Source organism: Microtus pennsylvanicus, chromosome 5 (assembly GCF_037038515.1).
Source record: "Microtus pennsylvanicus isolate mMicPen1 chromosome 5, mMicPen1.hap1, whole genome shotgun sequence".
In the NCBI taxonomy this organism is placed as follows: Eukaryota; Metazoa; Chordata; class Mammalia; order Rodentia; family Cricetidae; genus Microtus; species Microtus pennsylvanicus.
The window spans coordinates 33,629,845-33,643,575 of record NC_134583.1 but is presented as its reverse complement, the minus strand read 5'-3'; positions in this window follow the sequence as shown (position 1 = coordinate 33,643,575).

Sequence of the window (13,731 nt, the reverse complement as noted above, 5' to 3'; positions counted from 1 at the left end):
AGCTAGGCCCTGGTATCAGCTCCAACATAAAGAAAACCCATTCCTCTTTGATTGTCTATATTCCTATGCCTGCCCACTAAAAGCCTGTATTATGAGTATGTTTCATCTTGGCACATATCTCTGATGTAACATCTGTATAGTCCATTGCTTTTTCCTCGTGCATGCATTTAGGAAGATTTATTGATTACTCTTAGGCTCCCGGGCCACTTTACTACTAGTCAGACACAAAAGCGATTGCTTCGGTTTTTCTCTTATGTCCGAAGCTGCTCTTAGTGTGCATTTTAACTACTGTTGTAATAGAAGCGACGGGCTACGTTCAGGCACCTGGCCGCCCGCACGGCTAGCTTTACCCGAAATAATTACACAGAAACTGTATTCTTTTAAACACCGCTTGGCCCATTATATCTAGCCTTTTCTCGGCTAACTCTCGCACCTGGACTAGCCCATTTCTTATAATCTGTGTAGCCCACGAGCTGGCTTACCAGGAATGATCTTAACCTGCGTCTGTCTGGAGTGGGAGAATCATGGCTTCTCCTGACTCAGCTTCTTTCTCCCAGCATTCTGTTCTGTTTACTCCTCCCACCTATGTTTTAACCTATGAGGGCCAAGCAATTTCTTTATTGCTTAACCAATGAAATCAACAGATTGATATATGCCACTCCCACATCACTTCCCCTTTTTCTGTTTAAACAAAAAAAAGGAAGGCTTTAACTTTAACATAGCAAAATTACATATAACAAAACAGTTATCAAGCAAGAATTACATTTACAATATTTATATCTATTTGATCTTTTATCATAACAATGGAAAACTATAACTACCTATCCATTCTTCAACTCCATCAAAGACTCCAGAAGGATATAATATTACATAAGCAAACAAGAAATCCAAAGCTCTAGAAATGACAGAGACATCTCGCTGCCTGTACAGTCACCCAAAGTTCCTCTGTACCATTGGGGCATCCATCTTCAGCCTTCAGTCCCATAGTATCAAGAAGACATTTCCATGAAGCAGGAAATTTCAAAGACAGTTCAGTCACTATCTGCTGTGTCCTGCAAAATGTCTCGCAGACTCTTTCATGAGTCAGGAACCCCGAAAGACCGTCTCACCTTTAGGCAAGTTCAGCAGTCCTCTCTCTGTGGGTTCTCTGTGTCCATTTTATGCAACAGTCCAGGCAAGAGCAGTTTCTTGCCCAAATGGCTATCAAACTCCATAAGGATCCTCTCCGATGCCCATCTTCCTCTCGAAGTAGATTGGTGTCGCCAGGAGCAGATATGTCTCATTGTCATGAAAAGTCCTAAGTTATTAAAATATTTTAAATGCCATATTCTGCAGCCTTTGAGAGATATGAAGAATGCCTATCTGAAATATATCTCTATATATCTAGAAAATCTAAGTGACATGACTACAAACTTGACTATTATTTATGATTATCCATCAACAACCTATATTTCCTAATTATACATTACATTTTAAAAATGAACTACACAATCACAACACCTTATTCGAGATCAGAAATACATATATATATAACAAAATTGACCTTAAAATCCTCACCAATGCAAATTATTTATACCTATATCATTTCCCCCTTTAAATGTAGAAGAACATAAAGTGACGTTAGTAAGTAGTTGATAATGAGATTTTTCTCATTTTCTTACCATACAAAAGGGAAAACTAAGTTAGAAAAATGTTTGTCTAGACTGGTCCAGACCCCCAACGTCAGAAGTAGATGAAATAGATATTCCACCTCTAATTTGTCCACTTTGTATTCTGTTCTCTTTGGCCACCATTCACTGGAGCTCTTCCACCGCCCTTCTTCAGCTTCCATGGGACTAAATCAGCTACACAAAGCTTTGTGTTTGGAAGCTCCAGGTTTCTCTTGGATCTCACACAAAGTTCAAGTTCACTTTCAAAATCCAGCCTTTGGTTCTCATTCAGATCACTTGCATAGGGCAGATGAGTGAGATTCTAAACATAGCTCAATTTCATCAACTTTACTATGGAAAGCATCTCTTCCATCCATGGCAACATGGTGAATGACCTGCATTTGGTATATATATATATATGACAATCACAAGCAAGTGATACATTTTAGTGCAAATCAAAAAACACTTGGTACTTTTAAGTGAGGGGAAGGAACTGTTGTAGACTAAAGATGCAAATTTTGAACTAGGTAAGTTTTCTTTTTTTCTTTTTAAATTGAAGTAAAAGGGAAAATCCATTAAATGTTCAGGGGGAAAGTAGGAATGGTTAATATTTCAGAAATAAAATGTATGTTGTAAGAGTTGGAGATTTATTGAGGAAAAGGGTGTCCTAGGCAAGAAAACACCAAAGATGAAAGAAGTTTTGATAAAGAGCAATCTAAAGCCAACTTCCTTTCTTTCTGCTGATATGCTCTACACCATCTTCAGTAGTCTAGAGATCCATGCCTTTCTTTAGCAGTTAGGATGGGGTCGTCCATTTTCATCTATTCTCCTAATTTATTTCTACACACAAAACCTCCTGTTAGGATCCCAACTATCCATCTCTTGCCATCAGAAACTTCAAATAGATTTTAAATTTGGTACTGCAAATCTATTAGGTGTTCATTGAGATCTCCCTATGTGCACATTAGTAGTCTTGGCATGGCAGGAAGTTTCAAATATGTGTCTCTGATCTTTAGGAAGTTCATACCAAGTAGAGGGAGTCCTGAATAAGACATGATGCAGAGCCAAGTCTTAGGTGAAACTAGACTCTCAAAAAGCTAAGAAATGTGGTAGAGCCAGCCACCAAAGCCACAGCTTTAATTTTATCCATATTACTTAACAGATTAAAAACTCTCCTTGTCATAAAATGACTACAGATATGCAATAAAGAGAGATCCAGATAGGAAAAAAAAACTATAAACAGTTTACAGTGTGTTTAAAAATATGCGTAAGCTTGAGAAAGAAAAGGAAGATGCTAGAGAAAATTCCTTTGAAAAAGAAATATAATCAGGTGTGGTTGCACACTTCTTTAATCTCAGCATTTAGGAGGCAGAAGCAGGTGGATCTCTGTGAGTTAGAGGCCAGCCTAGTCTACAGAGTGAGTTCCAAGATAGCCAAAGATATACAGAGAAACCCTGTCTCAAAAAAAATTAAAAATAAAAGAAATAGAATTTTTAAAAAGCCAAATAAAGATGGAAAATATACAGAAAGTCTGGATACTGTATGTTACTGTGGTGTCTCTGAATTGTTTGACTGCTGAGGAAGGAACAACAGTTGCTAAAATACATTTGATTATAGGTGTCACTGGATTAATTAATTCAACCTATATATTTTGAAAATGCCTTAACTTCAAAATTTAAGCCAAAAAAATATGTTACTTTAGAGAAGAGGTATTGCTTTAGTTTCCACAGGAAATGAGAGGCTATGGATTCATTCTGGTTTGTTCAATTAAGACCTCCTGACAAATCTCCAATAGGAGCAGAGGGCCCAGATGATCCAACATCTCACCAATGTCTGAGAGTTGCCTCTGTTGGAGTTTCCTCTGAGTTCTACATCCAGGAACAAGCTCAAGACTGCTGCCTGAGATGATCTAGGCTCACAGAATACTTTAACCATGACTTGACCATAATCCTAAATTTTCATTAGATACCCATAAGATTATCAGCACCCTGATCAGCAGAAAGTAGCCTAGAAAACTATGCCCACATTCCCAAAAACTGTATTATGGATATTTCTTTTTGTTTAGAGTCTTTGCTACAAGTTGTTTTGGATAATGGTCAGGAAAAAATTAAACAAAGGAGATTAGAATCAGAGTTCTTATTTTGAAAAGAAAAAGAAAAAAAAGAGGGAAGTGCTGTGGGACAATGGTCTTATACTCTGTAAAGATTTGTCACTTGTATTGTTTTAATAAAACACCGATTGGCCAGTAACCAGGCAGGAAGTATAGACAGGACAATCAGACTAGGAGAATTTTGGGAAGAGGAAAGGCTCAGTCTGAAGTAGCCACCCAGACGCAGAGGAAGCAAGATGAGAATGCCTCACTGAGTAAGGTACCAGGCCACATGGCTAACATAGACAAGAATTATGGGTTAATTTAAGTTGTCAAACTAGTCAATAAAAAGCCAGAGCTAATAGTCCAAACAGTTTATAATTGTTATAAGCCTCTGTGTATTTCTTTGTGATCAAATGGCTATGTGACTAGGTGGGACATAAACTTCTGTCTGCGTGGCAGGGAGTTTCAAATATGTGTATCTGATCTCTAGGAAGTTCATACCAAGTAGAGGGAGTTCTGCATAAGACATGATGCAGAGCTAAGTCTTAGGTGTCATGAAACAACTGCTAAAAGCAATTTGTTTTAGATGTTTTTATGAATGGAAATATTTGGAAGATTTAAAAGAGGCAGAAGTTAAATTGTACTTTGAAAAGTATCATTGGAGAGATAGGGAGCATTAAAATACAATGATATAAGCCTTGTTAAAAAAAAAACAATGTCAGCCTGGCATATTCTGAGAAATAAAGTAAAGAAACAAAGATTTATGTTCATGTTTACTATTGTGTAGTATTTTTCCTATAGTTTAGGTAATAGAATTTATATGTTTTAATGTCAGATACAAGGAATTGAATTGATTCTACATTCTAATATATCTTTCTAAAACTTTTATAATTTTGTCATTCATTCTCTTTTTAACTCAGTGTAAAGCCCTACCCCACTATGGACACAATTATACTGCTTTAATGCTCTAAAGCAGTGGTTCTCAACCAGTGGCTTGTGACCCCCCCCCAATACCATCAGAAAACATAAATATTTGCATTTCAGTTCATAACAGTAGCAAAATTACAGTTGTGAAGTAGCAATGGAAATAATTTTATGTCTGAGGGCCACCACTGCTCTCAAGTCATAGAAACCTGTGGGTATGAGTGATCTCTTCAATCAAAAATGGTGCTGTTTCATGTGTTTAAGATTTTGATGTATGTGAGATTTACTATAGATTCCTGTTCACTTATAATTTTTTATTTTTAAATTTCCTTTTGAGACAGTGTCTTGTTGAAGCCCTGTCTAGCCTGCAATTACAATGGCTGATGCTATCCTTGAGCATCCAGTTCTCTTGACGTGGTCTTCTGTGTGCTAGGATTGAAAGTATTCATCATGACTCCTAGGTTTGATTTTCATTTTTGAATTAGAAATTTTAATGGATGCCCAGAGATTCACAAGTATGAAATACTGCTCCTTCTGAGTTGTGGACAGTAAGTTACCTATGTGTGTATCACACTTTTCCTTCCCATCCCAGCAGTAAAGAAGAGTCATTTGCTTCTAACTTGCTACTACAATGAACATCTTTGTGTGTGTCCCCTTATGAACCTGGACTCGAGCTCCTCTTGGATGCATTGCTGGGATAGATTACTAGCTCATATTTGTTTCCACTCGTATGGCCAGATTGTTCTCTACAGTGCTGCTCCTGTTAGTGTACACTATTTTCAGTGGCACATGAAGGGTCCATATCCCTACGGCACATTAATAGCTGCTTTAACTCTAATTGGTGTCCAGTTGTTGAAAGTTATGGGTTTATTACTTCCTTATATATACGACAATTCTGATTTGACTTTCAACACTGTCCAGTTTGACTTATGCAGTTTAAGTATTTAAGCTTAGCTACTTTATATTATTTAAAATATTTTTTTCCAATTTATTCATCCTGCCTTTGATGATTCATTGAAAAGAATTCTTTTAATGGTGGCTCAGTCAGATCCATTAACCTAGCGGTCTCCTATATGCACAGGAGATAGATTTCAAGATCTCACTGGATGTCTGAAAGCACAAGTAATACAAAATCCAGGATTCTATGCTTTTGTCTTATATATCTATGCCTATGATCACTTTATTTTATAATTAATATCTATAAGAGAGTAACAATAGGTCAGATATCGCAATATACTATAATGAAATTGCATAGTCTCTACTATTATTCTATTATTAAGTAAGATGAAAATTGCTGAAACATAAAGTCATGACACTGTATCTCATAATGATGATGGCTACTGAATGACTAATTAGTGCATGTGATCTTCAGTGTGGTGTGCTCAACAGAGGGATGATTGACACCTGGGTCAGGACAGAGAAGAGCAGTGTTAGATTTCATTATTTGTAGTTGGTTGTTCTTTTACTCTTAACTCTTTGCTCTTTTGGGGACCTGACACCCAACTCCCAAATAAAGCACACAGAGGCTTATTATTTCTTATGAATGTCCAGCCTTAGCTTGGATTGTTCCTAGACAGCTTTTTAAAAATTATTCCATCCACCTTTTGTCTCTTGGCTTTTACCTTTCTCTAATTCTGTATATCTTTTCTTTCCTTCTTTTGGCTGGCTGGCTGGCTGGCTGGCCCCTTCTTTTCTCATTTCTCTTCTTTTTTTGCCTGAGACCCAGCAAAAATCACTTCTCCCGAACTCATCCCAAACCAAAAAGAAAGCGTGAAACTCCAGGTCTGGCGCATTGCCTGCCTGTAATCACATGAATCGGTTGTTTGTTGTTTCTAAGAGACTTGAGATTTCTTGAGCCTATGTACATTTGTGTTTCTTAGCAGCCAATGGATAAACAAAGCAGAAACAAGAATCTTACGACCTAAGTGCTTACAACACATAACGTGTATATCAGCATAAGAATTCTAGATAATAAATACTGGCACTCAAAGCAATTTAATTTACCTATAACTAATTAAACAACAATTTTTGAAAAATAAGAATATTTTGAAAACTATAGTGGCTATTATTTTATTGAATTTTTGAAAAATACTTGAAATTTCTTTGCTAGTTAGAAAGTTCTTAACCCTTTTTACCTCTGTTATTATGAGCAACAATTACCTTTATTAGCCAGTGTTATTCTGTACCTCTACTGTCCCTTACTCAAAGGTGTTCCCTCAATGTTGACTAATGATCAATAGTTGCATTCTCCTCTAAAGAACTGTCTTCCTTCTAAGGCCAAGCTGAGAAGGTATTGCACACCCATCAAAGTGGAAACCATTGAACAGTGGCTGACTAGCTCACTAGACTCAAGTATATTAAACCACAATCCTCAAGAAAGACTACATCCCCATATATTTTTCTTTTGCCTTACAGATTGAACTTACCCTGATCATGTAGAAGGAACCATTTATTAATAATAGCTTCTACAAGAATTCTGCCTATTTCTAGTGTGTTGTAATTTATTTAAAAACACTGCAACATGATGTGGGATTCCCCTCTGTATGCTGTGAATACGATTGGTTAATTAATAAAGAAACTGCCTTGGCCTGTTGATAGGGCAGAATTTAGGTAGGCAGGGAAAACTAAACTGAATGCTGGGAGAAAGGAGGCAGAATCAGAGAGAAGCCCATGGAGCCATGCAGGAAGCAGGGCCGCAGGAACTTTACCCAGTAAGCCACACCCACATAACGATACACAGATTACTAGAAATGGGTTAAATTAAGATATAAGTGTTAGTTAATAAGAAGCTAGAACTAATGGTCCAAGCAGTTTTTTAAATAATAGTTTCTGTGTGATTATTTTGGGTCTGAGCTGCCAGGCGGCTGGGAAACAAACAAGCAACCTCCCTACAACAGCAACAGGGCTCACATAGGAGGTTTGTTGGAAGGAGAGAGAGAAGGGACAGAGAAGGGGGCAGAAACCAACCCTGGGGACAAGAGTAGGACAAAAGAGAGAGAGAGAGAGAGAGAGAGAGAGAGAGAGAGAGAGAGAGAGAGAGAGAGGCACAGGAGGTGCTATTAGTGGCTGTAGCTAAGGATGTTAAGGATGTATCCTGTCAGGACTCCAAGAGCTGGACATTACAAATGCCTGACTACTAACATAGTGTGACAACAACTGAACACACACACACACACACACACACACACACACACAGTAATTAGGGTGGTACAATGACCACCATTGTTTTTTCCCTGTTCCTTTGACATCTTGCTATCTTAAAATTGCTGAAACTCTTCTTTACTCACTGTTCTACTGCCTCAGCTTTCCAAGTACTAGGATTGGAGATGTATTGCCTAGCGATGGAAACACGTGTTACTAAGAGCAGTTGTAATTCTGGCATTGTACTTTAAAATTTGCTCTAATGTGTGATGATACCTTACATTAAAACTGTTGACTGCTAGATCATTCAAGGGGTTGACTGTGAGTACATAGCCAATCCGCTATCCACTCTTCACAGTTGATGTAATTCTCCACATTCTCTTAGGCCTCTTGGACTTACGATGAATAGTTTAATATTTCAGTTACTGACAGTAAATATTTGCTAAAATGCTAAGTAAATACAAATAAATAGCATGGATTTCTAAACATTTTTAAGTAAATAGATTTTATTTAACACACAATGAGTAGGTATATATAATGTCATGTATGCCATACCCCCATATAATTTGAAACAGTTCTTATAAACTATTATCAGGTACTATGACCCATTCTATGTTAAACACGTTAAGGTTTGTTAAGACTAAGGGATGGTTTTAAAGATAAAGAAAAGGTTAAGTTTTTATTACATAAAACTTTTCTAACTTGAAATCCCACACTTTTTGCCTTTTATTGAAATTAGATTTTTTTCACATAATATATCCTGTTTACAGTTTTCTCTTTTTCTGTTTCTCCCACTTCCTCTTCACATCACCTCCTGTTCAGATCCATTCTTTTTCTATATTCCATTAGAAAAAAACAGACTTCTATGGGATATTAATAAAATATAATAAGACAAAATAAAAACTTTTACATTGGAGTTGAACAAGCCAACCCAACAGAAGGAAAATAATCCAAGAGAAGGCACAGGAATCAGAGATCTACTTATTTTCACACACAGGAATTCTATCAAAACAGTGAACTGAAGGCCATAATATATTTGCAGGGGACCTGGTGCAGAACCGTGCAGGCCCTGTGCTTGCTGCGTCGGTGTCTGCGAGTTCAAATGATCTTTAATTGTGTGAATTTAGAGGGCCTGGTTTCTTGGTGTCATCCATTACCTCTGCATCTTACACTCTTTCCTGCCTCCTCTTCCTTGGAGTTTCTTGAGGCCTGAGGAAAGAGCTTGCTAGGGACATTTCATTTAGAGCAGAATGTTCCAAGGTCTCTCACTGTCTGCATAAATTCTAGCTATGGGTTTCTTTATTCATTCCCATCTGCTATAGGAGGAACCCTCTCTGTTGCTGTCTGAGCAAGGACACTGATCTACAATTATAGCAGAATGTCATTTTATTGATGATTTTTTTTAGAACAGCATTATCTAGCTTTATTCTAGGTCCGTGGGTTATCTAATTTCTGGTTCTTGGTCACCCAAGCAGTATTAGGTATGGGTTCTCTCTCCTAGAGTGGAACTTAAACCAAATCAGATATTGGTTGGTTACTTCCCAAACTTTGGGCCACCTAGCTTATCTTGCAGGGAAGACACCACTGAAGATAAAGATTTAGTGGTTGGGTTTGTAGTTACATTTAATTTTTAGTAGCATGTAGAGTACCTTCCCTTACCAAAGACATTAGCATGTTGGTGTGAAGGGCTCTATGCATGATCAATGAGTTGTGTATGTGTTGTCTTTATAAATAAGAGCTTACCAACCGTTTGTGAATAACAACTTCCACGATTTATGTTGCCAACCAGTTTTGGCAACAGCCTGGGTTGTTTAAGAATTCCTATGGGGGCCGGGCGGTGGTGGTGCACGCCTTTAATCCCAGCACTCGGGAGGCAGAGGCAGGCAGATCTCTATGAGTTCGAGGCCAGCCTGGTCTACAAGAGCTAGTTCCAGGACAGCAACCAAAAGCTACGGAGAAACCCTGTCTCGAAAATTCAAAAAAAGAATTCCTACGGGACCCCTTTGGCCAATAACTCGATTAGATGTAACTTGATCTCAGTACTGAAAACTTCATTTGGTAGCAAAAGGTGGCAAGTTGGGAATCAGTCTCCCCATTTTTTGTGATTTCATTTAGTTTGCCCTCATATATGTATATATTTTAGTAACATTCTATTGTATGTAGTTTTCCAGTCCTCAAGTGGATGTAATTTTAGCTGTCTCTTCCTGCTAGGGTGGTATAGCTGGATCTCATGGTAAGTCGATTTCCATTTTCCTGAGAAACTGCCCTACTGATTTGAATACTTGCTGTACAAGTTTTTACCACCAACAATGGAGGAGTGTTGAATGTTTTCCTTGTTCCACATCCTCACCAGCATGAGCTACCACTTGTTTTATTGATCTTCACCATTCTGACTGGTAGAAGATGAAAACACCAAGTAGTTTTAATTTGCATCCCTATTGACTAGAGATGTTGATCATCTATTAAGTCTTTCTCAACCATTTTGGTTTTCTCTCTTGTTAATTCTCTGTTTAGATATGTATTCCATTTTTAATTGGTTATTTGTTTACTTGATGTCTGGTTTTTAGAGTTTTTTATATATTTTCAATATTAGCCCTTAGATGTGTAGTTGCTAAAAAATCTTTTTACATTCTATAAGTTGTCACTTTTTCTGAGTGACAGGGTCTTTTGTCATACAAAAGATTCTCAGTTTGATGAGGTCCAGCTTGTTGATCTTAGTGGCTGTGTTAATGGTGTTCTGTTCAGAAAGTCTTCTCCTGTCTCAATGAATTCAAGGCTATTCCCCATTTTCTCTTTTGTCATGTTGAGTGTATCTGGTTTTATGTTGAGGTCTTTGATCCATTTGAGGTTGAGTTTTGTGCAGGGTTATAAGTATGGGTCTGTTTGGGTTCTTTTACATGTAGTCATCCAATGTGACCAGAAGCATTTGTTGAAGATGATGAATTTTACCCAATATGTATTTCTGGCCTTTATTTCTTGGTTTTCGATTCCACTGATACTTTTTTTGTTTTGTTTTGTTTTGTTTTGTTTCTGCCAATACCATGTTGTTTTTATTGCTATAGCTCTGTTACCTCCAGCAGTTCTTTAATGATTCAGGATTGTTTTAACTATTCTGCATTCTTTGAGTTTTCATATGAAGCTCAGAATTGAATTCTCTTTTCAAGATCTATGAAGTATTGTGCAGTAATTTTGATAGTGAGTACAATGATCTGTAGTAATCTGTAGATAGCTTTTTGGTAGGAGAGCCATTTTACTCTTTAATTCTACTGGTCCATGAGCACGGGAGATCTTTCCATCTTCTGATAACTTCTTCAAATTCTTTATTCAAAGACTTGAAGGTTTTTTTTTAATCATACAAGTCTTTCACTTGCTTAGTTCAAGTTACCCCAATAATATTCGTGGCTATCATGAAAGGTGGTGTTTCCTTGATTTCTTTGTCTATTTGTCATTTGTATATAGGAGGAATACTGATTTATCTATCTATCTATCTATCTATCTATCTATCTATCTATCTATCTATCTATCTATCTATCTATCTATCTATCTATCTATTTATTAAAGATTTCTGCCTCCTCCCCGCCACCGCCTTTCATTTCCCTCCCCTCCCCCAATCAACTCCGCCTCTCTCATTAGCCCAAAGAAGAGCAGTCAGGGTTCCCTGCCCTGTGGGAAGTCCAAGGACCTCCCACCTCCTTCCAGGTTTAGTAAGGTGAGCATCCAAACAGCCTAGGCTCCCACAAAGCCAGTACATGCAGTAGGATCAAAACCCAGTGCCATTGTTCTTGACTTCTCAGCAGTCCTCATTGTCCGCTATGTTCAGCGAGTCCGGTTTTATCCCATGGTTTTCAGATCCAGTCCAGCTGGCCTTCATGAGTTCCCAATAACCCCTATAATTCGTGATCCTAGAGAAGCTAAATAAGAAGGAGAACCCAAAGAAAAACATATAGTCATCCTCCCGGATATTAACCTTCATCAGGCGATGAAAGGAGACAGAGACAGAGTCCCACATTGGTGCACCAGACTGAAATCCCAAGGTCCAAATCAGGAGCAGAAGGAGAGAGAGCACGAGCAAGGAACTCAGGAATACTGATTTTTTGTGAGTTAATTTTGTATCAGATACTTTGCTGAAAATGTTTATCAGGTGTACGAGTTCCCGAGTGAAATTTTATGGGTATGTATACTTATGTACACTATTATAACATCTGCAACAAACATACTTTTACTTCTTCCTTTCCAAATTGTATTCCCTTGATCTCCATCAGTTGTCTTATTACTCTAGCTAAAACTTCAAGTATTATCTTGAATAGGTATGCAGAGAATGAACAATCTTGTTTTATTCCTGATTTTAGTAAAAATGCTTTGAGTTTCTTTCCACTTAAATTGATGTTGGCTGTGGTCTTGCTATAAACTGCCTTTATTTTGTAGAGGTGTGGCCCATTGTTGTGGAATATTAGTTTGAGATGTTACATTTGTTAATGTTGTGGAATATTTAATGATGCAAAGATGTGTTGTATTCTTATGCTGCATTTGTTTAACTCTGTAAAGCTGTGTTACTTTTCCTGCCTAAAACACGTGATTGGCTTAATAAAGATCTGAATGGTCAACATCTCAGTAGGAGAGAAAAATAGGCAGAGCTGGCATGCAAAGAGAATCAATAGGAGGTGAAAACTCGAAAAGTGGGAGAAGCAAGTAAAAGAGGAGAGGGGGATACCAGGGATCAGTTACCAAGTCACACAGCCAGCCATAAAGTAAGGGGAAAAGGATATATAGAATAAACAGAGGTAAAAATCCTATAGGCAAAATGTAGTTAATAAAGAGAAATGGGACAATTTAAGTTAGAAAACTGGGCTAGAAACAAGCCAAGCTAAGGCTGGGCATTCATAAGTAAGAATAAGTCTCCATGTATTTATTTGGGAGCTGGGTGACTGGTCCCCAAAGAGAGAAAAAACAAAAAAACCAACTACATCCGTTGCATTGCTAATCTCTATAGGACTTTATCATGAAAAAGTGTTGGACTTTGTTAAAGCTTTTTCCGCATCTAATGAAATGATCTTTGTTTTTTCAGTTTGTTTATCTCAAAAGTAAAATAAAGTCATTAAAAATAAGTAGATTTTAAATCTCATTGAGATTTAAAGGTATTTCTCTAGTAGGACTAGATGAACTGAATTTCTTGATGTTAGCTAAAACCTTAAATATCAGAAATTACATAATAAAGATAATGGTACCACATTAGACATTATGAGATTAGTAGGTAATCTTAATTACATTCCACAACATAGAATTTAAAGTAGGATTTTTCAAAACAAAAATCATTTCCTAAAATAAATTCTAGTTTCCTAATTTAAAACTAGTTATAACTCTAAGCCTGTAGCTTTGTTTGTTTGATTTTTGAATTATTTCATTTTCTTAATAAAGAGTAAATGATAATCACTAGACCTGTGGTGTTAAAGGTTTTAGCAGGGATAGGGCAAGTATGACAAAGAAAAGTCGTAATTTAGAGAGTTGTAATTTAGTTGTAACTAAGGATGGATTTTTGAAAAAAAATCCCTATAGATCAAACCAATAAAGTTACTTACTATCCCAGAAGGAAGCAATGATTAGACTCAATGTGTCAAAATTAAATCAAAACAAAACAAAACAGAGGAAAGGCCTGCAGGTGGGGAGGTAATGTTTGGTGGGAGGTTGTCCTGGGATAATTTACCAAAAACAAATAATTGAGAAATCCTGATTAAAAGGTACAGATTAGAACTATGGCAATCTAAGTCTTTCCTTTCAGTATTTATTTAATAAACTTTACTGGTTCGGCAAGATATAATTGTTAGTTCAAGGCTCTATCCCTCTCACTCCCCCCACTCAAAAAAAACATTGACATAAATAGCCTCTCATTCTTTCCAGATTAGTCATTAAATTCTTAGCTAGGTTTGT